This window comes from Pristis pectinata, chromosome 25 (genome assembly GCF_009764475.1).
Source record: "Pristis pectinata isolate sPriPec2 chromosome 25, sPriPec2.1.pri, whole genome shotgun sequence".
Classification (NCBI taxonomy): domain Eukaryota; kingdom Metazoa; phylum Chordata; class Chondrichthyes; order Rhinopristiformes; family Pristidae; genus Pristis; species Pristis pectinata.
The window spans coordinates 30338107-30363641 of record NC_067429.1 but is presented as its reverse complement, the minus strand read 5'-3'; the positions used below and the strand labels follow the sequence as shown (position 1 = coordinate 30363641).

Genomic DNA, 25535 nt, shown 5'->3' with positions numbered 1-25535 from the left:
TAATTAAAGTAGCCAATTCTAACGCTGGCGGCAACTAAAGGATTCCAGGTGACGTTGTGTTGGAGGTTGCCCTTGTCAAACATCAATAAGACGTAGACCAGACAGGGCCTGCTCTGAACTTGATGGAATTAATAATTCAAATTTAGAAAGTAGCCAGAAGATGTGGCAATGGCAAATGATGCATTCTGCAGCCAAATAGCTGGGTGCTGAAATAGAGGCCTAAGCTCACAATAACCACCAGCCCAATATAGTCTTACTGATGTCTTAAACTTGAGGTTAAATTAAGTATTTTTCTCCACTACCCTGGCACTGTTTCTAAGACATTAACTCACAGTGATGTGATTCTGCCAAGATGTTGGCAATTGCCACAAAAATACATGAACCTTGTGTGAGATGTAACATCAGAGAGAACTTCAGCTGCATTACACTCATTAAATTCAGTCAGCCAATTATGGCACTTGCTAAATCCATGGATGGATTCAGCACTAATTACATAATCGACTGGGAGATTAAAGATCTCCTGAACCAACTCAGCAACTCACCCAAACCTCTCTCCTTGACTCTGAATACATCACACTCCAGACTCATTAATCAGTAACACCACTTATTGCCTCAAGGGTAACGTGGATTCACAGTCCAAACACACCCCAGGACAGGTCATTAACACAACTGTGCCCTGACCCCTAACCTCATCCTAGATAGGATAAGATTTCTTTATTAGTCACGTGTACATCAAAACACACAGTGAAATGCATCTTTTGCGTAGAGTGTTCTGGGGGCAACCTGCAAGTGTCGCCACGCTTCCAGCGCCAACATAGTATGCCCACAATTTCCTAACCCGTATGTCTTTGGAATGTGGGAGGAAACCGGAGCACCCAGAGGAAACCCACGCAGACACGGGGAGACTGTACAAACTCCTTACAGACAGCGGCTGGAATTGAACCGGCGTCACTGGTGCTGTAATAGCGTTACGCTAACTGCTACACCACCGTGCCTGCCCACAAAACTTGCTCAGCACGCGTTCTACCACAGTTGTTACTCGGGAGAACTGGGATCGGGGCCCTGGTGAGTAGATGGGGAGTGCCGCAAACATCAGGTGCTGAACTGTTGGAATTTGCGGATAGTCGAATAGCGAATTATCGGAGTTTAGCTGCAGTCCAGAGAAGTGGCCAGTCCAATCTTGCTGTGGGAATTTAGCCAGGAAATGTCATCAGCTTGATGCACACCAGGTTAAATCACCTTCAGTCAGTCACTAATAGAAAGCTTGTATTGATCAGTCCAATAGCTGGGCTGTTGCACATTAGCACAGCCTCTCTCGCCTATTCAGGACTGTACCTGCAAGCAAGAGGGTTCCCTTACAACCAGACCAAGGAGTGGCGCTGTCTGTCAGCAGGCAGGGGGAAAACAGTGGCCTATGGCACTCACATTGCTGAGCAGTTCATGACCAAAAGAACCCCCCTGCAGACTCAATCACAAATCCACAAACATATTTCTGTTGCAATCCAGCACTCTCCTCGAGGGGTGGACAATAAATTGAGACTAGTGTAAATGGTTGCTTGCTGACATGGACTCAGTGGTCTGAAAGGATTGTGTCCTTGCTGTATGTTCACTCATAGAGAGACAGCATGGAACAGGCCCTTTGGTGAATCGACCCACACTGACCCATTTACGCTAATCCAACATTAATCCCATCAACTCCCCCGAGATTCTTCCACTCACCTGAATGCTAGGAACAATTTAGAGTAGCCAGTTAACTTACCAACCCGCACATCTTTGGGACGTGGGAGGAAACTGGAGCACCCACGGAAACATGTGCAGTCACAGGGAGAACGTGCAAACTCCACACCAGACAGCAGCAGAGGTCAGGATTGAAACCCCGGTCTCTGGCACTGTGAGGCAGCGGCTCTACCAGCTGTGCCACTGTGGTCCTATGACTCAAAGTTTCTCGGACCACATCTACCTCATACCCTGAGCAGGAGGATGGTCCCAGTGGGGAGAGCTGGCAGGGGGCTCTTGGTGTAGAGGGTGGATCAGCTCCTCCTGGCCTTCCTGGTGTGAGCCTTTACCCTGCTTCTGCTGCTGAGCCTGATCTTCCCTTTGCTCTGTCACGGCAGCGTACAACAGACCATGCAAGAGATCCTGGCTGCTACATGCTGCAGCACACCACCAGAGTGGTGCAGACAGTGCATTCACATTTTGAGCAAACTTATTGTGGTCGCCACTGAACATCAGCTGAAGCAGGAACCGTGGTGTGGCTGAGCTAGTGTGCTTGGTGATCTGACACCTGAAAACTTCTGTTTACATTCTTGGATTGTACCACGGATGTGTTCATGAATCCAAGCCATTGTACAACCCTGGACAAGGGTGGAGACAATCTACAACCTGGAGACTGGAACCATTTGTGCCTTTTTATTTATGCATCATTTGAGTATCTGCTTATGCTTTAACATCATAGCGATCCTTTGCTGTTGAGATCCTGCCCGTAGCAAGATTGGACCACACACGCCCTGATGAGAATCACCTTGGTGTGGCTGATGTCCTCCTTATACTGATTCTGCCTTGCCAATGGAAGTGAATGTGTACCCTCTGACCTTTGCTTTTAACTCCCAGTAAAACAAGGCACAAGCCTCTCAGATGGTCAGCAAGGAAATGTGAATTAAAAAGTTCCCTGCTGGGAAAATTATGTATTGCCTGCATGAATAGTTAATGCTCTGTAAACTTCCCTTCTCACTGCTGAGTCTCACAGCGTGTGTTGCATTAGTACTCAGCAGAGCTAAGGACCAGGCTCTCTGCAGAGTGATGGGCCCATGCCTCCCATTTTCTTCAGACCATTCTTGGCTTTGAACTTGTGATCGTGATGAGGTGTGGGGGCGGGGGTGGGGGGGGGGAGAGAAGAGCTGCTGCCACACACAGACACACACACACACACACGACACTTGTGCCCCTTCTTTTCTGCTGCTGTACCGTGGCTGCCATGGAGAGAGGTCTTTAAGTCTGTGACCTGCTTCGCATGATTCCTGGCAGCAGCTGCCCCCTCTGCAGGCAGCTGCTGTCAGGAATCATGCAGCTTGCATTTTAATGCAGCAGTCAGGGTGAAAAGCGCCCCAACGATTCTTAAAGGTAAGTTGCCTCAATTTTGCAATATTTTTAATGCCCCCACAACTGCCAATAAAATCAGCACTTGTTTAGCACACTAAATTAAGATGTAATTAACTTCAGTTCATATACCGGGGATATCCAGCATCGCACATCAGTAAAATGTACGCTGTAAGATTCACAGCATAAGAGCTGATGGAGGGGTAGTGATTGGACACCTTCATCAAAGTGCCAGCACATTCTCCACAGGCAGTGGCTGTGTTATTATGTAGGTATAATAAAGAACTACAGTTCCAAGTAGGCAATACAAGGGGTCACATGGGGGAACAGGAGGTGGCTGTAAAAAGAGAGGGAAAGCAAGCCAGGCTGGTGTGTTGGTTAATAAAAATGTTCAGATGTTAAACCCACGCGAAGTTTGTCTCTTGATGAAGAACAAACGTAACAGTGGCCTCTGACAGAGTCATGTGCCTCTCACATTCCAAGCTCCTGGGACGTAAAGACCAGATGAAGCAACCTGTACTCAGTGTCAACATTCATGGTTCAGGAAACTCCAGCTTCTAGTCCGAATAAAAATGTCTTATAGCTATAATAAAAAATGAAGGTTTGAAGATGTTGTGCTATCACTAACAGCATGTTGCTGAGGTCGCAATTGTGGAAGCTTTGAGTTCTTAATATGCAGACTTTGATGCCATAAAAAAAGCCTCTGCAGTGTATCTGAGTGAGGAGGAATAAGGAAAATAGTTACCAAAGACTCCAGAAACTGTGAAAAAACTGCTGGCCTCTTCAGCATCGGCACACTGTTCCAGAGCCAGTGGGCAGAGGCGGGTGAGAGGATTTCACTGTGCCAGTGCCAGTGCCAGCTCTGTCAGTGATCACATGCATGGAAGTGGGTACAAACTGCAGTTTGTGATCCTGCCCACCACTGTCCCGCCACACTTCCAGCAGCCCAATGCCCTCCCCCCCAATAACCCTTCCGCGCACCACTACACACTCTACTCCCACATCTGCAAGTCCCTGACGACCCACCCACACCTCCATCCCTCACACCCTCTCTCCCCACACCAGTCCCCCCTCCCCCCCACTTAAGAATCTCACTTTGAGGGACCTAAAGTAGCAAGACTAGGCCATTTGGCCCCTCATCGCCAATCCTTACCTCAGCTCCACTTTCCTGCAATAACAATATCCCTCGATTCCCAATAACATTTAAAAATCCATCGCCATCTGTCTTGAAAACTGAACACCAGACTTAAGGACAGCTTCTACCCCACTCTGATAAGACTATTGAATGGTTCCCTTATACGATGAGATGGACTCTGACCTCATGATCTACCTTGTTGTGACCTTGCACCTTGTTGTGACCTTGCACCTTGTTGTACTGCACTTTCTCTGTAGCTGTGACGCTTTACTCTGTACTGTTATTGTTTTTACCTGTACTACCTCAATGCACTCTGTACTAACTCAATGTAACTGCACAGTGTAATGAATTGACCTGTACGATCAGTATGCAAGACAAGTTTTTCACTGTACCTCGGTACAAGTGACAATAATAAACCAATACCAATACCAACTGTCATCTCAGGTAGAAAATTCCAAAAATTCACCAACATCTGGGTGACAAACATTCTTCTCATCTATGTCATCTTCATTTTGAGATGCTGAGTCCTGCTAAAAGACACCCCAGCCAGGGAAAACATCAACTCTGTATTCACCTGCTGACGCCCTGTGAGAATTTTGGATGCTTTAATGAGATCACCTCTGGCTCTTCTAGATTCAAGAGAGTTCGTGCCTGCACTGCTAAGTCTGTCATCATGTGACTTAGGAATCAAATGTAGGTCTCCCACTGTCAGAAACAGCGGAAATCACATCTGGGAACAATGAAATAGCAGAACAATTAAATACAGACTTTACAAAAGCAGGAACCTCGAGAAATGTTGGTGAACAAAGGTTTATTGAGAAGGAGGAACTGAAGGAAATTAATGGGACTCAAGACTGACAAATCCCCACAGCCTGATAATCTACATTCCAGAATAATAAAGGAAGTGGCCCTGAAAATAGCCTCTCGAGCAGTTCCGACACATTGGACGATGGTATATGTAACCCACTATTTAAAAAAGGATGGAGAGAAAGAACAGGGAATTATAGACCAGTAAGTGGAAGATGAATAATGGGGGAAACACGAATATCCATTATAAAAGATGCAAAAACATAACATTTGGAAAGCATTAACAGGATTGGACAGAGTCACTATGGTTCTATGAAAGGGAAATGGTGCTTCGTAGATCTACTGAAGTTTTTCTTTCTGTCAATGTAATAATAGAAGAGATGAAGAAGAGCCAGTAAATGTGGTGTACTTAGACATTAAGAAGGGTTTTGATAAGGTCCCATGTAAGAGGTTAGAGTGCAAAATTAAAGCACATGGGACAGGCGTAAAGATTGGGGATTCAGAACTGATTGACAGGCAGGAAACAGTGTAGGAATAAACGGGTCTTTTTCAGGCTAGCAGGCAGTGATGACGACCACCACAGGAATCTGTGCCTATACCTCAGCTTTTAACAATACATGTCAATATTTTGATGAGGGAACTAAATGTAACATCTCTAAGTTTGCAGATAACCCAAAGCTGGCAGGTGGGGTGGGCGTGGTCTGAGCTGTGAGGTGTATGCAAAGAAGATCCAATGTGATTTAGACCAGATTGTACCCAATATTCCAGGAACTGTCTCACCAGGCCTCGATGAAATAAGGAGCATTTGGAATTACATTGAGAATCTCAAGACAAAGGGAGTGTCTGTACTAAAGATCTATTTGCAGCTCTCTCTTTCCCAGTTCTGACAAAGGGTTACAGACCTTAAACATTAACTGTTCCCCCCTCCACAGATGCTGACAGACCTGCTAAGCTTTTCCTTCAATTCCTCTTTCTTCATAGGCAATTGCTCCCAAACGTACCTGGGAAATTCTAAGTGTCTTCTTTTATGAAGACACAACCAAAGTCTGTATTTAATTGTTCTGTTATTTCATTGTTCCCAGATGTGATTTCCCCTGTTTCCGACTATAGGAGACCTACATTTGATTCCTATGTCACATGACGAGAGATTCAGCAGTGTAGGCAGGAACTCCCTTGAATTTAGAAGAACAAGAGGTGATTTCATTAAAACATGCTAAATTCTGACAGGGTTTCTGGATATATTATCCTTGGTATGCCCCATTGTTTGCTAGTCAGGCTGTGTTGTTACGGACTCAGTGAAAGTCCCTTTAAGATAGAGAGTGTGTGTGTATGTGTGTGTGGGGCGTACTTACGTCAATAGAAGATAAAGGACGTAATGACGTTGTTGAAGAAGTAAGAAGAAGGAGAGAGAGAGAGAGAGAGAAGGGAGAGAGACACCAGCCTGCTAGTTTTCTCTATCGATGGATGAGAAACAATAACTGTGTCTGCCACTGAAATCCATGTATGGAAGTCGGAAGTAATCCGGTGGAGTTCACTTTGTTGCTGACCTGTAGAAGGAAACAGGTATTTGTGTGTGGACGACCACGGTTCGGATGCTTTTCGGGGTGAGGAAGTCACTACCGAGTAAACACTGAAGTGTCGTTTGGGTTCCATCATGGAACATTTGGATTTCGTATGTACTCTCTCTATGTTTTTCTACATCTACATCTTATCTTCAGACAACGGTGGTTGTTTGAAGAAGCCCTTGCTCATGTTTCACCTTATGGCTTGCGGAACTGAACTTTAAGAACCATTCCGGAACTGGGAGTTTTGGACTTTGTCACACACACACACGAAGAGTTTAGTTTTGGGGTTAACGTTCGAGTTTTAACATTTTTGAATTCTAACATACTAACATTTTTACTTTTATTTTACGTATTATCATAAGCAGTGATTAATAAAATAGTTTTAACACTGAATCATGCTCAGTGTGTTTCTTTTGTTGCTGGTTTGTGACAAAATTGGGGGCTCGTCCGGGATAGTTCCCAAGGTTAATGAGATTCGTCCGGGATAGTTCCCAAGGTTAACGAGTGTCGTCTGGGATTGTACCCCAGATTGACGAGATTTGTTCGGGATTCAATCCAAAGATTTTTGAGGGAGGTCTGATAAATTCTTTTTAATTGGCTTGTGTGTGTGGAAACCAGCAGCAATGGATATTAAGGCATTTTTGGAGTCACCAACCCAAAAGGGATTGGAGGTGGCGAAAAAGGATGATTTGATAAAGATTGCTACAAGGCTAAACCTTACAGAAGTAAAGCAATCTATGAGAAAGGCAGATATTCAGAGACTGATAGCTGGCCATTATGTGGAAAAGAAGGTGTTTGAGAAGGAAGTGTTAAAACAGTTTCCTGGCAGTGAAATAGCAATTTCTGAGGCACAGGTGCAGCTGGCAAAGATAGAGGCTGAACGAGAGCAAAATAAATTAGAAGCTGAACGAGAACAAAAGAGATTAGAGGCCGAACAAAAGAAATTAGAGACTGAACAAAAGCTAACTCAGATGAAGATAGAGGCTGATCTAGCAATGAAGCAGATGGAATTGAAGAGGATGGAGCTGGATAACGAGGAGAAAAAGAGGCAGCATGAGTTACAAATGAAGCGTAGGAGTTCGGAATCTGATTCTAATGATGGTTTTTCAGCCAGCAGGGAGGTTCGATTAGTCCCTCCGTTTGAGGAAGATCAGGTTGATCAGTATTTCCAACATTTTGAAAAGGTTGCTGAGAGTTCAAACTGGCCAAGGAAAGGATGGGCTCTTATGGTACAGAGTGTGATTAAAGGTAAAGCTCAAAAAGCTTATTCGGCTTTGTCTGCTGAGGATGCAGCTGATTATACCAAGGTAAAACAAGCTATTTTGAAGGCCTATGAATTGGTCCCTGAGGCTTATAGACAAAAATTCAGAGACTTGAGGAAATCTGCAGATCAGACTTATATGGAATTTGCCAATGGAAAGAGAATATGTTTTGAACGATGGTGCCTGGCTAAAAATGTAGATGGGGATTATGATAAATTGACAGAATTGATACTAGTGGAAGACTTTAAAAGATGTGTTCCAGCTGAATTAACAACATATTTAAATGAAAAGGCAGTGGAAACTTTACAAGAAACTGCTAGGTTGGCAGATGATTATGCTTTAACCCATAAATCCAAATGGGAAACATGTATCAGTACTAATCTGATAGTCTGTAGTTGTGTAGAATGATAATTATTAACATTACTAACTGTATGCGCGGTTAAAATTTTCTTGGGAAAATTTTTTTTTTAGGTGGGAGGTGTTACGGACTCAGTGAAAGTCCCTTTAAGATAGAGAGTGTGTGTGTATGTGTGTGTGGGGCGTACTTACGTCAATAGAAGATAAAGGACGTAATGACGTTGTTGAAGAAGTAAGAAGAAGGAGAGAGAGAGAGAGAGAAGGGAGAGAGACACCAGCCTGCTAGTTTTCTCTATCGATGGATGAGAAACAATAACTGTGTCTGCCACTGAAATCCATGTATGGAAGTCGGAAGTAATCCGGTGGAGTTCACTTTGTTGCTGACCTGTAGAAGGAAACAGGTATTTGTGTGGACGACCACAGTTCAGATGCTTTTCGGGGTGAGGAAGTCACTACCGAGTAAACACTGAAGTGTCGTTTGGGTTCCATCATGGAACATTTGGATTTCGTATGTACTCTCTCTATGTTTTTCTACATCTACATCTTATCTTCAGACAACGGTGGTTGTTGAAGAAGCCCTTGCTCATGTTTCACCTTATGGCTTGCGGAACTGAACTTTAAGAACCATTCCGGAACTGGGAGTTTTGGACTTTGCCACACACACACACGAAGAGTTTAGTTTTGGGGTTAATGTTCGAGGTTTAACATTTTTGAATTCTAACATACTAACATTTTTACTTTTATTTTACGTATTATCATAAGTAGTGATTAATAAAATAGTTTTAACACTGAATCATGCTCAGTGTGTTTCTTTTGTTGCTGGTTTGTGACAGTGTACAAAGGTACTTTTTGAAGTAATGGCAGGAAATTCTCCCGATGTCCTGACCTAACCAAAAAGTGTGTAAACTGATCATTTATCTGATTACTGCACATGAGGGTTCTGTGTGAACTGGTTGCTATACTTGTCCACAAAACTGTAATAAATGGGGTTTCAGTGTAATCCATTAACAGTGAAGTGGTTTTTGGAAGCTTTGGGAGCTAAAGAAATGTGAGTTCTGGTTTTATTTGAGTTTTACTTCTTCAGAGGAATCAGGAGCTTTCTGTTCTTCTCTGCTGACCTGACTATGTTAACAACTTGCAATACAGATTAGCATTTCTTTCTGCTTTCCTAACCGCATTGGTACGTTAACTTCCTGCGTACAAGAAGATCCAAACTCCTCTGACGTCAAAACTAGTGAGTCTCTCATGACACGTTCACCGGTGGTGGGTCCAGCATGTGTCTACAGTACTGAAGCATTCCATCTTGAAATGGTGAGCAGATGATCCAAGCTGAGCTCCTCCTGAGGTTGTCACAGGGCTGAAATTGGCCTCACTTTCCCACTGTAGAGCTGTACCAGTAAATGCAGTATGTTCTCCCATTTCTACTGAATGGCTCAGACTCTTTCCCAATGCTGTACCATCCTGTACCAGCTTACTTCTCTTGGTGCCCATAACCACAGATGTCGACTTCCTCTGGAATTAAGGAAGAGTCCAAACACACCAGAGGCACAGAGTCTTTCATTGGCAGTGATATATTAATTACTTGAAAACAATTGTTCTGCAAAACCACTTGTGTCCCCAGCCAAGTTGTTCCAGGACAATTACAACACTGGCATCTACCTGAAAATGTGGGAAATCCCCTGGTATGTTCTTTCCACAAAAAGCAGGACAAATCCATTCCAGTCTTTTACCATCTATTCTCAATCATCCACAGGAGGTTTCCTGGACCAAGGACTTAGTACCCATCACTTGGCTCCAGATCTTATTGTAATTTTGGTCCAATGTGGGCAAAAGAACTGAACTTCAGTGGTGATGTGTAGGTGACAATCCTTGATGTTAAGTTAGTAGTTAGAATCATAGAGTCATAGAGCAATACAGCACAGATACAGGCCCTTCGGCCCAACCAGTCCATGCCAGTTACAATGCCCATCCAGCTAGTCCCAATTTCCTGTGTTGGGCCCATATCCATCTAAGCCCCACCCCTCCATGTACCTATCCAAGTGCTTCTTAAATTATATTATTGTACCTGCCTCAACCACTTCCTCCAGCAGGGAAAAGACTGTTACAGTCCACCTTATCAATGTCAATCATAATTTTAAACACTTTGATAAGGTTGCTTGCCCATTCTCCTACACTCCAAGGAATAAAGACCTAGCCTGGTGAACCTTTCCCTATAACTCAGGCCCTCTGGCCTTGGCAACATCCTCATAAACATTTTCTGCACTCTTTCTAGTTTAATCACGTCTTTCCTTTAACAGGGTGATCAAAACTGCACACAGTACTCCAAGTGCGGCCTCACCAATGATTTATACAACTGCAACATAATGTCCAACTACTATACTCAGTGCCCTGACTGATGAAGGCCAGCATGTTAAACACCTTTTTCACCACCCTGTCCACCTGTGATGCCGCTTTCAATGAACTATGCACTTGTACTCCTAGGTCCCTCTGTTCCATTACACTCCCTAGTGCCCTACCATTCATTGTATAAGTCCTACACTGGTTTGACTTTCCAATTTGATCATGCAGGGCATCAAAAATTTTATGTAAACTTGGTGTCACTGGGAATCAGGTGGAAAGCTCAATAGTTACATGGAGGGGTGGGGCTTAGATGGATATGGGCCCAACACAGGAAACTGGGACTAGCTGGATGGGCATTGTAACTGGCATGGACTGGTTGGGCCGAAGGGCCTGTATCTGTGCTGTATTGCTCTATGACTCTATGATTCTAAACTACTAACTTAACATCAAGGACTGTCACCTACACGTCACCACTGAAGTTCAGTTCTTTTGCCCACGTTGGACCAAAATTACAATAAGATCTGGAGCCAAGTGTTGGGTACTAAATCCTTGGTCCAGGAAACCTCCTGTGGATGATTGAGAGTAATCACCTTGGCTCCAGGACATTCCTCAGCACGGTTCATTAACAACACAATGGCAAATGCTCTGCTGAGCAGCTGGCACAAGATTCCAGTCATTTGACCACATCAACCTTTGTTTTTCAATTTAGTGGATGAGTGGGTTTAATTTACATTCACGGTATATACCATACAGGATCTCTGACATTCTTTTGCAAAACAAATTATCTTTTGCAGAATTTATGCTTAGATAATTATTCCCAGTTCGTATTGCTACATAGTCAGCATATTGTATTCTTTACCAATGACATTTCCTCCAGATAGCGCAGAATTGGAGAGATTTACTGATGATTACACAATATTCATTAAATTCGTTGTGCAGCAGACCTGTTCTAACAGTGACCTGTTCTAACATATATCCAGGACTTGGTAAAAGTGTCAAGTAACAGTCAGAGACCAAATAATGAGTATTTCCAACAAGTGGGAGTCAAACCATCCTCTATTAACTGTTCCCAGCATCAAATCCCCGCTGTCGATAGGGACCTTGGTGTGTGTGGGGAGGAAGGAATGATCAACGCCGACCAGAAACTTAACAAGACCAGCAAAAACAGGTCAGCGGCGAAGTGTTCTTTTGTGAATGACTCTCCCCTGACTCTGAAAATCTTTCTAAATTGGGGCTGTTCAATGACATTAAAAAAAAGCTTTAGAAATAGCACAATACAGGAATGTGATGCAGTTCTGTCCACTTGCCTAGACTGGTCCAGCTCCAGCCACACCATCCTGGATCAAGTTGCTCACTAGATTGGAAGCTCACACAGCACCGTAAATATTCATGCCCTCCTCACCTCTTGGTGCCTTGGTTTCCTTCCACATGTCAAAAACATGCACAGCGAAAGGCAAGAGAAGCAGGGGAGTCCGTGAGATGTGAGAGGTTAAAAAAAAATGGGATAAGTGTAAAAGGGTGGTTGATGGTTGGCTGGAACACCCGACCTATGTACAGGCCGTACATATGAATGAGCTTTTGGGAGACCAGTGGGATGGATTTGCCGGCATGTTGCAGGGCTGCAGGTATCTCCTGCCTTCTGGGAACTCGGTTTGTGGCTGCATTTCCAACTTGTAAACTGTCCGGGTTATGAGGGGTTCACAGGAACGGAACCCTGCTGTAACCTGGGACCAACCAGTACTGTTGAATGCCACCACAGATTGGTACCATGTATTTGAATTTCCTGTCTGATCCTGGCCTAATTCTATCCAGGACTGTGCTGGACTACAAGGGAAACAAGGTGCTGAGGCTCACTGCTTCTCCCTTACCACCAGCTCCATTTTGCTCCCATCAGAACTGACTTTGCCCTCCCTGTCCACAACCTTACTGCCTAAAACAATGGATGGAATTAAACTAATTAACAAAAGCAAAGACCATTCTGCCGAAAGGTCATTAAGCTGAAATATTAACTCGGTTTCTCTCACCATAGATGCTGCCTGACCTGCTGAGTATTTCAGCATTTGCTGCTAACATTCAATAAAATCGGTAATGTCTCCCCCTCTGTGTGGAGACTTGAGTTCCATCTCTCCCAACAATCACCCTGATGTACCTTCTTTGATTCTTTGCATTGAATTTGGTCTTCTTCCAGTTTGTAGATAGTTTCCCTTCCTAACATCCTGTTTGATCACAGTGTGAAATTTTCCAAGCCACCACTGTCACCTTTTTGTCTGTTGTTGACTTTAATTTGCATGGAAACCCACTTAATTGAAATGCACATTCATCTTTAGATTGTTAAAGTGTGGGATTCATCCATCCTTCTTTTCTCCCCTTTTTAAACCACAGTTGTTAACCTACAATCAAACACTCAACCCTTCAAATGGTGTTTGACCCCCTCACCAAAACCACACACAATTTACTTTTCCACTATTGCTTAATCTCTAGAAACTCCAGTACCAGAACTTTTATTTGCTCGATGTATTACCTCCAGTCCATGAACCCTTTGTCTGAACTCGGCAAACACTATCTTGCTTTCCAATGGTTTATAACATTATGGGGCATAGACCACGGGAGCTGGCCCTTCAGTGCACCACATCCGCACCAACCACCAATTGATCTTCAATTGTTTGTTATTTATATCAATGATCGGGAGGAAGAAATGAAATGTAAAGTTTCCAAGTTTGCTGATGATACAAAAATGGGTGGAAGGGCATATTGTGATGAGGACATCGGGATTCTGCAACGGGATGTAGATAGATTGAGTGATTGGGTGAAAACCTGGCAAAAGGAGTTTAATGTGGGGAGATGTGAGGTCGTAAAGTTCGGTAAAACGAATCAAAAGGCAGATTATTACCTAAATGAAGAGAGACAGCACGTGAGTGAAATTCAGAGGGATCTGGGTGCTCCAGTGCATGAATCACAAAAAGTTACCAGGCAGGTCCAACAAGTGGTTAAGAAGGTAAATGACATGTTGGCCTTTATTGTGAAGGGATTAGAGTTTAAAAATAGTGGGGGGGGGGGGGAGTGTTGTTACAGTTGTACAGGGTGTTGGTGAGGCCACACCCAGAACACTGTGTACAGTTTTGGTTGCCTCACTGAAAAAAGGATAAAGTAACATTGCAGGCAGCCCAAAGGCAGTTCCTGGGATGGGAGGGTTGTCCTATCAACGGAGGTTAGAGAGTTTTGGTCTGTATTCCTTGTTAGTTTAAGAGAATGAGAGGTGACCTTATTCAAAGATGTAAGATCCTAATGGGGCTCGACTGGATAGATGTTGAGATGTTTCCACCCATGGGAGAGTCACAAACTAGGGGGACATAGATACAAAGTAAGGGGCTGGTCATTTATAAGTGAGATACATTGAAATTTCTTCTCTCAGAGGGTAGTGAATCTCTGCCCCTGAAGGTGGTGGATGAGAGACCATTAGATATATTTAAGGTGCTAGTCGGTAAATATTTGAAAGATCGAGGAATTGAGGGTTATGGGGAAGAGGGGTTGAGGCCAGCATAGATCAGCTATGATGGTGGGATGGGTTTGTTAGGCATGGAGGCCTACTTCTACTCTTATCTTCCTGCATTTGTGTGTTCTTATTGCAAAGGGATTGGAGTATAAATGTGGGGGAGGTTTGCCACAGCTGCATAAATACAAGAGGACATGGCTTTAGGGTGAAAGGGGAAAGGTTTAGGGGGAACATTAGGGGGAACTTCTTCACTCAAAGAGTGGTGGGAGTGTGGAACGGGCTGCCATCTGATGTGGTAAATGCGGGCTCGCTCTTAACTTTTAAGAGTAAATTGGACAGATACATGGACTAGAGAGGTCTGGAGGGGTATGGGCTGGGGGCAGGTAAATGGGACTAGCTGAATAATGTTTCGGCACAGACTAGAAGGGCCAAATGGCCTGTTTTCTGTGCTGTAGTTTTCTATGGTTTCTATGGTTTCTGAGGAGTTGGTGAGATCACATCCGAAGTAATGCATGCAGATTAGGTGCTCTTATCTGCAATGAGATATTCTTCCCTTCTAGGTGGTCCCTCAGATGTTCATGGGATGGATTCCTGGGGTGAGGAGGGCTGTCCCATGAAGAAAGATTGAGGACAATATTCCACTGTTCTTTGGAGTTAAAAAGAATGTGAAGCAATCTCATTGAGACATTAGAAATTGTATGGGGCTTGGAAGAGAGGTGCTGTGCATGTGTTTTCCCCTATGGGAGCGTATCGAACCAGGAACAATTTAAGCCTGAGATGAGGGATGATTTCATCTCTGATATGGTTGAGAGTTGTCCACCCAGGACGCTGTGGGTCATTAGGTACACTCCAGCCAGTGACAGATTTTCAGTCTGCAAGGGAACTGGGTTATAGAGATCAAACAGAGTCGAGGCCAATGAATAGATCAGCTGTAATGTTATTCCAGTAAAATTCCGAAAATCTGGCACCTTCAGGACTTTAGTGGTGCCAGATGAGCCATTGGACGTTACCCCTGTTAATATCCAAGCTTTTCACTTTTATTACATGTTACACAGTTGTGCAATAAACCTTCAGGTGAACTCAGTGAGTTTAAAGGGGGTGGGTGTCAGTGTGATCAAGTGTTATTAAGAAAGAAACTTCGGGCAAAGCCACCAAGGCTGCCAGTAACAGTTTAACAAGAAGTGAATATCACCACTGGCTACCAAGATTCAGCAAACCCTGAGACTGACCCCAAAATGTTACAAGTACTCCAGACCCCGACAGCCACTCACATTCATGACCCCTGATGGTGCAGACCCCAATGCTGGTTTTGGACACACACCCAGCCCACACTCCAGACCTGGCTTTGACCACACACCCTGCTTTCACTGTGGACTGCCGGCTCCTATTGCAGACCAATGAGGGAGCCAGATGTAGGACAGTTACAATTTCCAAATAATCAGATGCTGGATTATCGGAGTTTTATGTTATTTGCAGGAGCAGGTTCAAGGGCCAGATAACCAACCCTGTGTCTATTTCACAAGTCCCATGAACTATCTCTTGAGAAAACAGGTTTTGATGTTATAACCTCACAGCTGTCTGAAGTATTTTACAGAACAAGGGAGATTTTGAAGTATTCTTACTCTTCTGAAGAACACAGCTGATCTCCATTCAGTGAGCTTCCAGAGTTATAATGAGGTAATTAATCCGGCGTCCTGTGCTCCAGTGAGATCGATCCCAACCTATCCAATCTCACCTTGTAACTAAAGCCCTCCATTCCAAGCAACATCCTGGTGAATCTTTTTTGCACTCTCTCTAGCACTTCCACATCCCTTCTATAGTGTGGTGACCAGAATTGCACACAATATTCGAAGTGTGGCCTAACCAACATCTTGTCCCAACTCTTGTACACAATACCCTTGTCTATAAGGCAGGCAAATGAAATGCCTTCTTCACTACCCTATCCATCTGTGTTGCCATCTTCAGGGAGCAATGAACTTGCACCCCATCTGTATATTAATGCTTCTAACGTCCCTGCTGTTTACTGTAAATGCCTGACCAGTATTAGATGACCCAAAATGCAATATCTCACACTTGTTTGGACTAAATTCCATCTGCTACTGTTCCGCCCAACTTTCCAGCTGATCTATGTCCCCCTGTATCCTTAGGCAACCATCCTCACTATCTACAACTCCGGCAATTGTTGTGTTACCAGCAAACCTACAGCAGGGTTACAAGCACACCCCCACATTCTCAGTAGCTTCTTAGACCACTGCAGACGGAAGATAACAGTCGGCTGTATTGGGGTAGTGATACTGGCTGCCTTGCTTGCCGTGCCCATATACTAAAAACAAATAAATTCACCCAACTGGGTTTCCCAGCAAACCAATCTGGCTTTAAATTAAAGGGATAAAAATGCAGTGGAAAGTTCTGGTTGAGCTGTGGGAGTTTGGATGCAGACAGAAACGGAATGCTGAGATGTGTTATAATCCTCATCCATCACTCACAGAACACCACAACTGACAGATAACATGTAAACTCCCTTATCACGTCTCTGCAGTCAAGGTAACACTTCGCCTACACATTCCCACGATCTGATAAGGATGGATGCAACTTCTTACCTTCTTCCACAGAGTACATATACCACAGAATACTCTGAAAGGCTGCCATAGCTGCGTTTTGTCTTTCAAGATCAGATACTCCAGTGAAGGGTTCATTCAGATAGGTCAAGTGAGACCTCCCGAGAGGACTAGGACACAAATGGACTGCAAGGCACAATTTCTCTTGGTATTATGGCTGAAATTTTGCTTCTAGTTTTGATATTGACTTACAAGCACAAATTGTTAGCACTGGGGCTCTTTGCTTAATAGTACAGGAGCGCAGTGTCATGTCTGGATAGTAGGTGTTGATTTGACACCAGTCCTACCAAACATGTCTGCAATCATCCAGTTATACACATGGCTCCCTGAAAGTGGCTGCACAGGTTGATAGAATGGTAAAGAAAGCATTACGGCATGTTTGTCTTTATTAGTTGAGGCATTGAGTTTAAGAGTCAGGAAGTTATGTTGCAGCTTTATAAAACTCTGGTTAGGCCACATCTGGAGTATTGCATTCAATTCTGGCCACCCCATTATAGGAGAGATGTGGAGGCTTTGGAGAGGGTGCAGAAGAGGTTTCCCAGGATGCTGTCTGGATTATGTGCTATGAGGAGAGGTTGGACAAACATAGATTGTTTTCTCTGGAGCAGCGGAGGCTGAAGGGAGACCTGATAGAAGTTTATAGGATTGTGAGAGGCATAGGCAGAGTAGACAGCTGGTATCTTTTTTCCCAGGGTCAAAATGTCTAATACTAGAGGGCATGCATTTAAGGTGAGAGGGGGTAAGTTTAAAGGAGATGTGCAGGGCAGGTTTGCTACACAGAGCGGTGGGTGCCTGGAATACACTGCCAGGGGTGGTGGTGGAGGCAGATATACAGAGGTGTTTAAAAGGCTCTGAGATAGGCACCTGAATGTACAGAGAACATATGGACATTGTGTAGGCAGAAGGGATTAGTTTAGTTGGGCGTTTAATTACTAGTTTAATTTGTTCAGTACAACATTGTGGGCTGAAGGGCCTGTTCCTGTGCTGTACTGTTCTATGTTCTATGTGTCAATCACACACAAGGAACCCATCAACCCATCAATCAGCAGCAGGAAGAACCCCCACCATAACTATAACTACCCACACCACCTAATTTCCTGTTCACCACCTGCACTAGTTCAAGCCTTAATCACTTGTAGGCTTGCTGGTGATTGAAAGAAATTCACCAGAGCGTGGCCTCTCCATATACCTTTCTGTGGCACCACTGACAACCACTCAGCTGGGTCACCTGACAGATGGAGCTATGAACTTGCACCCCAAGGTCCCACGACTTGTCTAAGCTCCACAAAGATTTGCAATTGCTTCCTCAAGCAGCAGCCAGCGATGAGCACCTCCCCTTTACGAGGTGCAAGTGTGGATTCAGCTGGGGTTAACCCCTCATGAGTTATCACCCCATGGACAAGCACTAAAGAAGTAGTTGGTGCTGTCTGGATGCTGGCATTATGATAAAGAAATGGCATCATGAATCTCGTGGGCATCACACACACTGAGTCACCAGCATACGTTTACCTGTCCCATCATATTTAACTGCCCCCACCAAGTTAAACCAGAAAAGAACGGTAAATAGACACAGCATTACGAACATGGTATGTAATGAAGTAAGTAAATAGACTGCTCCAAACAACAGCAGGCACGGTAGTGTAGCGGTTAGCGTAACGCTATTACAGCACCAGTGACCCGGGTTCAATTCCCGCCACTACCTGTAAGGAGTTTGTACGTTCTCCCCGTGTCTGCGTGGGTTTCCTCCGGGTGCTCCGGTTTCCTCCCACATTCCAAAAACGTATGGATTAGAAAGTTGTGGGCATGCTATGTTGGCGCCGGAAGTGTGGCAACACTTGCAGCTGCCCCCAGAACACTCTACGCAAAAGCCAGGAGTTTACTATTGGCTATTGTTGATGTGAGTTGTAAATGCTACTTAAAGGCATGGTGGAGCCATGAGAAGGACCTCTGATACACATCGGACAACTGTCTGAGGCACTTTGTTAAAACTCTGGCACTGTGTAGAAGATAGAACACAGAACTGCACCCTTCGGCTCATGATGCCAACTTAAACTAACCCCATCTGCCTGCACATGGTCTGTATCCCTCTATTCACTGCCTGTTCATGGGCCTGTCTAACTGCCTCATAAATTAGAATTTACTCCTTAAATTCTCTGAAGGCTTTATCTAACAGTAGGGAGCCTTGGATTGCATTCCCTTATTGGACACCTTTCAGAGGTGAGGAGAGAGGACTGTTTGTGGAGGGCATTTAACATGCTCGCCCAGGTCTGAGTGAGGAACTGGAGGAGGACATGTAACCCAGAGGGACAGGAGGGTGAGGAAGGCGAGTGGGTGGCTTGCCTCTGGTCAATGCAGGGCATGCCTCATCCTCTGGACCACCTCCACTGCCTCTCCCTCGGCCCCTGAGTCGTCTGCCAAATTTCAGATGCGTGGCTGGCAGTGCCTTGAATTAGAATGATTTATTATTGTCACATGTACCGAGCTACAGTGAAAATCTTGTCTTGCATACCGTTCATACAGATCAATTCATTACACAGTGTATTGAGGTAGAACAAAGGTAACTAAGGGGTGGCACGGTAGCGTAGCGGTTAGCGTAATGCTATTACAGTGCCGGCGACCCAGGTTCAATTCCCGCCACTGTCTGTAAGGAGCTTGTACGTTCTCCCCATGTCTGCATGGGTTTCCTCGGGGTGCTTCGGTTTCCTCCCACATTCCAAAGACGTACAGTTTAGGAGCTGTGGGCACGCTATGTTGGCACCGGAAGCATGGCGACACTTGCGGGCTGCCCCCAGCACATTCTCAGTAACGCAAAAAGACACATTTCACTGTGTGTTTCGATGTACATGTGACTAATAAATGAATATCTAAAAATATCCATATCTATCTAAAACAATACAGAAGGCAGAATAAAGTGTCACAGAGAAAGTGCAGTGCAGGTAGACAATAAGGTGCAAGGTCATAACAAGGTAGATTGTGAGGTCAAGAGTCCATCTTATTGTACCAGGTAACCATTCAATAGTCTTATAACAGTGGGATAGAAGCTGTCCTTGAGCCTGGTGGTACGTGCTTTCAGGCTTTTGTATCTTCTGCCCAATGGGAGAGGAGAGAAGAGAGAATATTCAGGGCGGGCGGGGTCTTTGATTATGCTTGCTGCTTTACCAAGGCAGCAAGAAGTATGGACAGAGTCCATGGAGGGGAGGCTGGTTTCCTTGATGTGCTGAGCTGTGTCCACAACTCTCTGCAGTATCTTGCAGCATAATCAAAGACCCCACCCATCTGGGTCATTCTCTCTCCTCTTCTATCGGGTAGAAGATACAGGAGCCTGAGGGCATGCACCACCAGGCTTAAGGACAGCTTCTACCCCACTGTGATAACACTATTGAACCGTTACCTTATATGATGAGATGGACTCTGACCTCACGATCTACCTTGTTGTGACCTTGCACCTTATTGCACTGCACTTTCTCTGTAGCTGTGACACTTTACTCTGCACTGTTATTGTTTTTAACCTGTACTACCTCAATGCACTCTGTACTGACTCAATGTAACTGCACCGTGTAATGAATTGATCTGTACGATCAGTATGCAAGACAAGTTTTTCACTGTACCTTGGTACAAGTGACAATAATAATCCAATACCAATACCAGTCCTGGGCAGAGCAGTTGCCATTCCAGGCTGTGATGCATCTGGATAGGATTCTTTCTACGGTGCATCGATAAAAATTGGTGAGTGTCAAAGGGGACATGCCAAATTTCTTTGGAAGGAGAGGTACTGCCCCACCTTCAGTGCAGGTGAGGAAGTAGAGCCACAAACTGCTGTCAGAAACAGAATGCAAACCACACTTGAGGTTCGGGTGAAAATCCTGCAGAACTCAGAGGAGAGAGGGCCAGCTTCACAGTACCTGTGGCCATGGGTGCTGCCCATCTCCCTTCACTGCCTCCCACATAGGCAGAGCTTGTGAAGAGAAGGCTTTTGTCAGTGTTCAGTCACGCACGGTCTGTTCTGTGACACAAGTGCTTTTGTGTAGAGGGGCCACCTTCAGCACATGTGGTGTCCTGCACGTCACCATTTCATTGCTCGTTTGAGGCATGGAACATTTACTTTGACACTGTGTTAGCTTATAAATTGCTCTCCGCTTTTACTACATTACATATGTTTCATATTACAGGGAATCTGATAACAATTTCTCAACAGCAACATTGACCATCGGCGACCAGTTTTCAGAGACATACTGCAGTCCATGTACTTGGGAAACAAGTCACCCTTTAGTAAAACTTGTAACCATAAAACATTGTAGTCAGCTAGCTCATCCCCCTGCTCTCTCACTGAAATGGTGTTGCATTGGAACCCTGGGCTATTTGGCCCATTGTCTCAGTATTCACTCTGACCATGGATAGACGTGAAGTGAAGGTGAGCTCTGCAGATTTCAGTTGTTGGAGAAAGGAGTCATTGATTACCAAGGGGCTAGGTCACCGGCAAATGGGAGTTGTTGTGGGTTCAAACACGAGCAGCAGAATTTTGGGCCTGCTGCCCTTTTTACATCCCATCCAATTTCCTTCTCCTTGACTTCAATAAACACTATTACAGTGCCAGCGATCGGGGTTCGATTCCCGTCGCTGTCTGTAAGGAGTTTGTACGTTCTCCCCGTGTCTGCGTGGGTTTCCTCCGGGTGCTCCGGTTTCCTCCCACATTCCAAAGACGTACGGGTTAGGAAGTTGTGGACGTGCTATGTTGGTGTCGGAAGCGTGGCGACACTTGCGGCTGCCCCCAGAACACTCTATGCAAAAGGAGGTTTTGAATGGAAAAAAGGCACAAATGTGGATAACGAGAGAGGTGAAGGCTGAAATAAAAGCAAAAGGGAGGGCATACAAGGAAGCAAAAATTAGTGGGAAAACAGAAGACTGGGAAACTTTTAAAAACCTGCAGAAAGAACCTAAGAAGGTCGTTAGGAAAGAAAAGATGAATTATGAAAGGAAGTTGGCAGATAACATTCGAAAGGATACTAAGAGCTTTTTTAAATATATAAGGAGTAAAAGACAGACACGGGTTGATATAGGACCAATCGATAATGGTGTGGGAGAGATTATAATGGATGATAAAGAGATGGCAGAAGAACTAAATGAGTATTTTGCATCAGTCTTCACTGTGAAGGACATCAGCAATATACCAGTTAGTCAGGGGTCTCACGGAATGGAACTGAGTTCAGTTAAGATTACTAGAGAGAAGGTGCTAGGAAAACTAAATGGGCTAAAGACTGATAAGTCTCCTGGACCAGATGAGGTGCATCCCTGGGTTCTGAAGGAGGTGGCTTTAGAGATAGCAGAGGCATTGGTGATAATTTTCCAGGAATCAATAGACTCTGGCATGGTTCGGGAGGACCGGAGGGTCACAAATGTAGTTCCACTGTAAAAGAAAGGTGGGAGGCAGCATAAAGGAAATTACAGACCTATTAGCCTGATGTCAGTGGTGGGAAAGTTATTGGAGTCGATCTTCAAGGATGAGGTTATGGAATACCTAGAGGTGCAAGGCAAAATAGGTCCGAGCCAACATGGTTTTGTGAAGGGAAGATCCTGCCTGACCAACCTATTGGAGTTTTTTGAAGAAATCACAGATAGGGTGGATAAGGGAGAGGCGGTAGATGTTGTGTATTTAGACTTTCAAAAGGCCTTCGACAAGGTGCCGCATAAGAGACTGATTAATAAGATGAGAGGTCATGGAATTACAGATAGGATAACAGAATGGGTGGAGCATTGGCTGGTTGGCAGGAAGCAAAGGGTGGGAATAAAAGGATCTTGTTCTGGTTGGCTACCGGTTACTAGTGGTGTTCCGCAGGGGTTGGTGTTGGGGCCGCTTCTTTTTACCTTGTACATTAACGATTTGGATGATGGAGTAAACGGTTTTGTGGCTAAGTTTGCGGATGGCACCAAGATAGGTGGAGGAGTAGAGAGTATTGAGGAGACAGGAAGGTTGCAGAGAGACCTAGATAGTTTAGGAGAATGGGCAAGGAAATGGCAGATGAGATTCAATGTTGAGAAATGTACAGTTGTACACTTTGGAAACAGAAATAAATGGGCAGATTATTATCTAGAAGGAGAGAAAATTCAAAGTACAGAAGTACAAAGGCACTTGGGGGTACTCGTGCAGGATACCTTAAAGGTTAACCACCAGGTTGGATTGGTGGTAAAGAAAGCGAATGCTATGTTGGCATTCATTTTGAGAGGTGTAGTGTATAAAAGTAAGGAAGTGTTGATGAGGCTCTACGGGGCACTAGTGAGGCCTCATTTGGAATACTCTGTGCAGTTTTGGGCCCCATATCTTAGGAAAGATGTGCTGATGTTGGAGAGGGTTTAGAGGAGATTTAGGAGGATGATTCCACGAATGAAAGGGCTTACATATGATGAGCGTTTGTTGGCCCTTGGACTGTACTCACTGGAGTACAGAAGAATGAGAGGGAACCTCATAGAGACATTTAAAATGTTGAAAGGACTGGACAGAGTAGATGTGGCCAAGCTGTTTCCCTTGGTGGGTAAGTCCAGGACCAGAGGGCACAATCTTAGAATTAGAGGGTACAGGGTTAAAACAGAGATGAGGAGAAATTTCTTTAGCCAGAGGGTGGTGAATTTGTGGAATTCCTTGCCACGTACAGCAGTGGAAGCCAGATCAGTGGGGGCGTTGAAGGAGGAGATAGATAGATATCTAAATAGTCAGGGTATCACGGGATATGGGGATAGGGCTAGAAATTGGGGTTAGGTTTTTTCCCTTTTTTTTGGCCCCCTCCCCCAATTTCTCATTTCTTTTTCTTTTTTCCTTTTCCTTGGAGCAGACTCGATGGGACGAATGGCCTGCTTCTACTCCCTTGTCTTGTGATGTATTTCACTGTGTGTTTTGATATACACATGACTGATAATTAAATCTTATCTTAAAAAAGGAATATCAGGTGGTTTCTAAGGTGGAGGAACTGTTTCTTAGCTCTTGCCTGTGGGCACGGTTAAAGTCCATTTTATTTCAGTCAGTTCATTTGAACTTGATTTATTATTTTCCAGCACCTAAGACTAAGTTAAGAAAGTTGGAGAGATCATGATGTACAATTGCATTCTGCAGCTCCTCAACTTTCAAAGCCTCGTCTTCAGCTTACTGCTTCAAACTCTGGTCAGACTCACTGCCAAAGCCTGGTTGTTCAGGGAAACATTTTTAGTTTGCATATTCTAATGATAAGAAACATTGATATCTATTAACTACAGCGGGAGCACATTGAGAGATATCCCCAGCATTTCATTACCTGCTTCTTATTGAGTTATTACAGTTTTGGTTCCCTCCATCTGTTCTTCTGCATTGTTTCTGATATTCTATGTGTCTGATCAGACTGTAGTTGTCTGGCCTTCAGAGTGACACATTTTCATCTTCTGCGTTTCATTCTCAGGAACCTCATCACTGCTGTATGATCCCCGCACAGCAATAACCCAATGCTGGTCAGGGGATGTATATCATTGACCCACATTGACTGCTGGTCAAGTCCTATTGACATTTCAATAGCAACTGACCACATTAAATCTGCTTAATTCACATTTCCTTGGAGGCATATCCTGAGGGGAACAGTGGGCAGAGGGGACCGGGGGGGGGGTGGGTGTGGTGGTATATGCTGAGATCACAGGCCTAGAAACCGGTGGTGGTGGTGGTATATGCTGAGATCACAGGCCTAGAAATGCTGGAGTTTATTTTGTTACGAGTCAGGTTGCTATTTGGTGAATGTCCCTTTAAGGCACCTGGACAATAGAGTAGTAATGTGTGTGTGTGGTGTCATCAAGACAGCAAGAAGATTAATACAATGTGCTGACAGTTTTGCTCAGTGAATCAAAGTGAGTCAGAGAGAGAGAGAGAGAGAGAGAGAGAGAGAGAGAGGGAGAGACTGACTGCTGGTCTCTGTAACAATGGATGAAGAACAATAGCTGTGTCTGTCACTACAATCCATGTATGGATTTTTGGAGCAAACAAGTGGAGTCCACTTTGTCGTTAACCTGTAGTGGGAAACAGGTATCTCTGTGGGCGGCCACGTATCGAATGCCTTCAGGGTGGCAGATACTTCGGAACAAAGCAATGGAGATCATCGGAGATTGAGGTGTCGTATGGGTTCCATCGTGGAACATGTGGACTTCGTAATTTCTCCCTACATTCTCTCTACATTTTCTCTTTGGTCAACAGTGGTTTTGTAAAAGCCTTTGTTCACGTTTCACCTGATGACTTGCTGAACTGAACTTTGAGAACTATTCCTAGACTTGGGGTTTGGGAATTTGCCACACACACACTTTGAGTTTAGTTTTGGGGATTATGTTTGATATCTAATGTTTTTACTTTTCTTATTAACATAAGTAGTTATTAATAAAATAGTTTTTAACACTTGTACATGACTCAGTGTGTTTCTATCGTTGCTGGTACGTAACAAAATGCTTTCCTGATCAGACAAAGCTTCATGTCCACTCATGTCCACCTCGCTCACTGCTGACCAGTGACCAGAACAAGCCTACCCATTGTGTTTGTGCTCTCGTTCTCCAAAGCCCGACTTGGAGGGCTTTGGAGAACAAGTCATGAGATTCCTCACGACTCTCCTTCAGAGATGGACAGTGCCAGAACAAGCCCAATGACAAAACTTACAACATCTTTGACAGCTGGCTAAGCCAAGATCCCCAGGGGTTAGCTGGCTGTCAAACTTGTCAAAAACTAAGAACATTTCTGTCTCTCACATTCAGAAACATTCAAAATGATTCAAAAAACATCAAAGGTGAATGAATAAGGAGAAATTTCCCAATGAGAAGTACAAAGTGTGAGGTTGGCATGAAACACTTAACATGCTTCCATTAATATCT

General features: G+C 44.4%; 1 protein-coding gene across 2 annotated transcripts in view; it reads right to left on the bottom strand.

Annotated features, from left to right (window-relative positions):
* The window catches only part of ace (angiotensin I converting enzyme (peptidyl-dipeptidase A) 1), a 144929-nt gene that overhangs the window by 118200 nt on the left and 1194 nt on the right, over nt 1–25535 (bottom strand). The window lies entirely within an intron of this gene.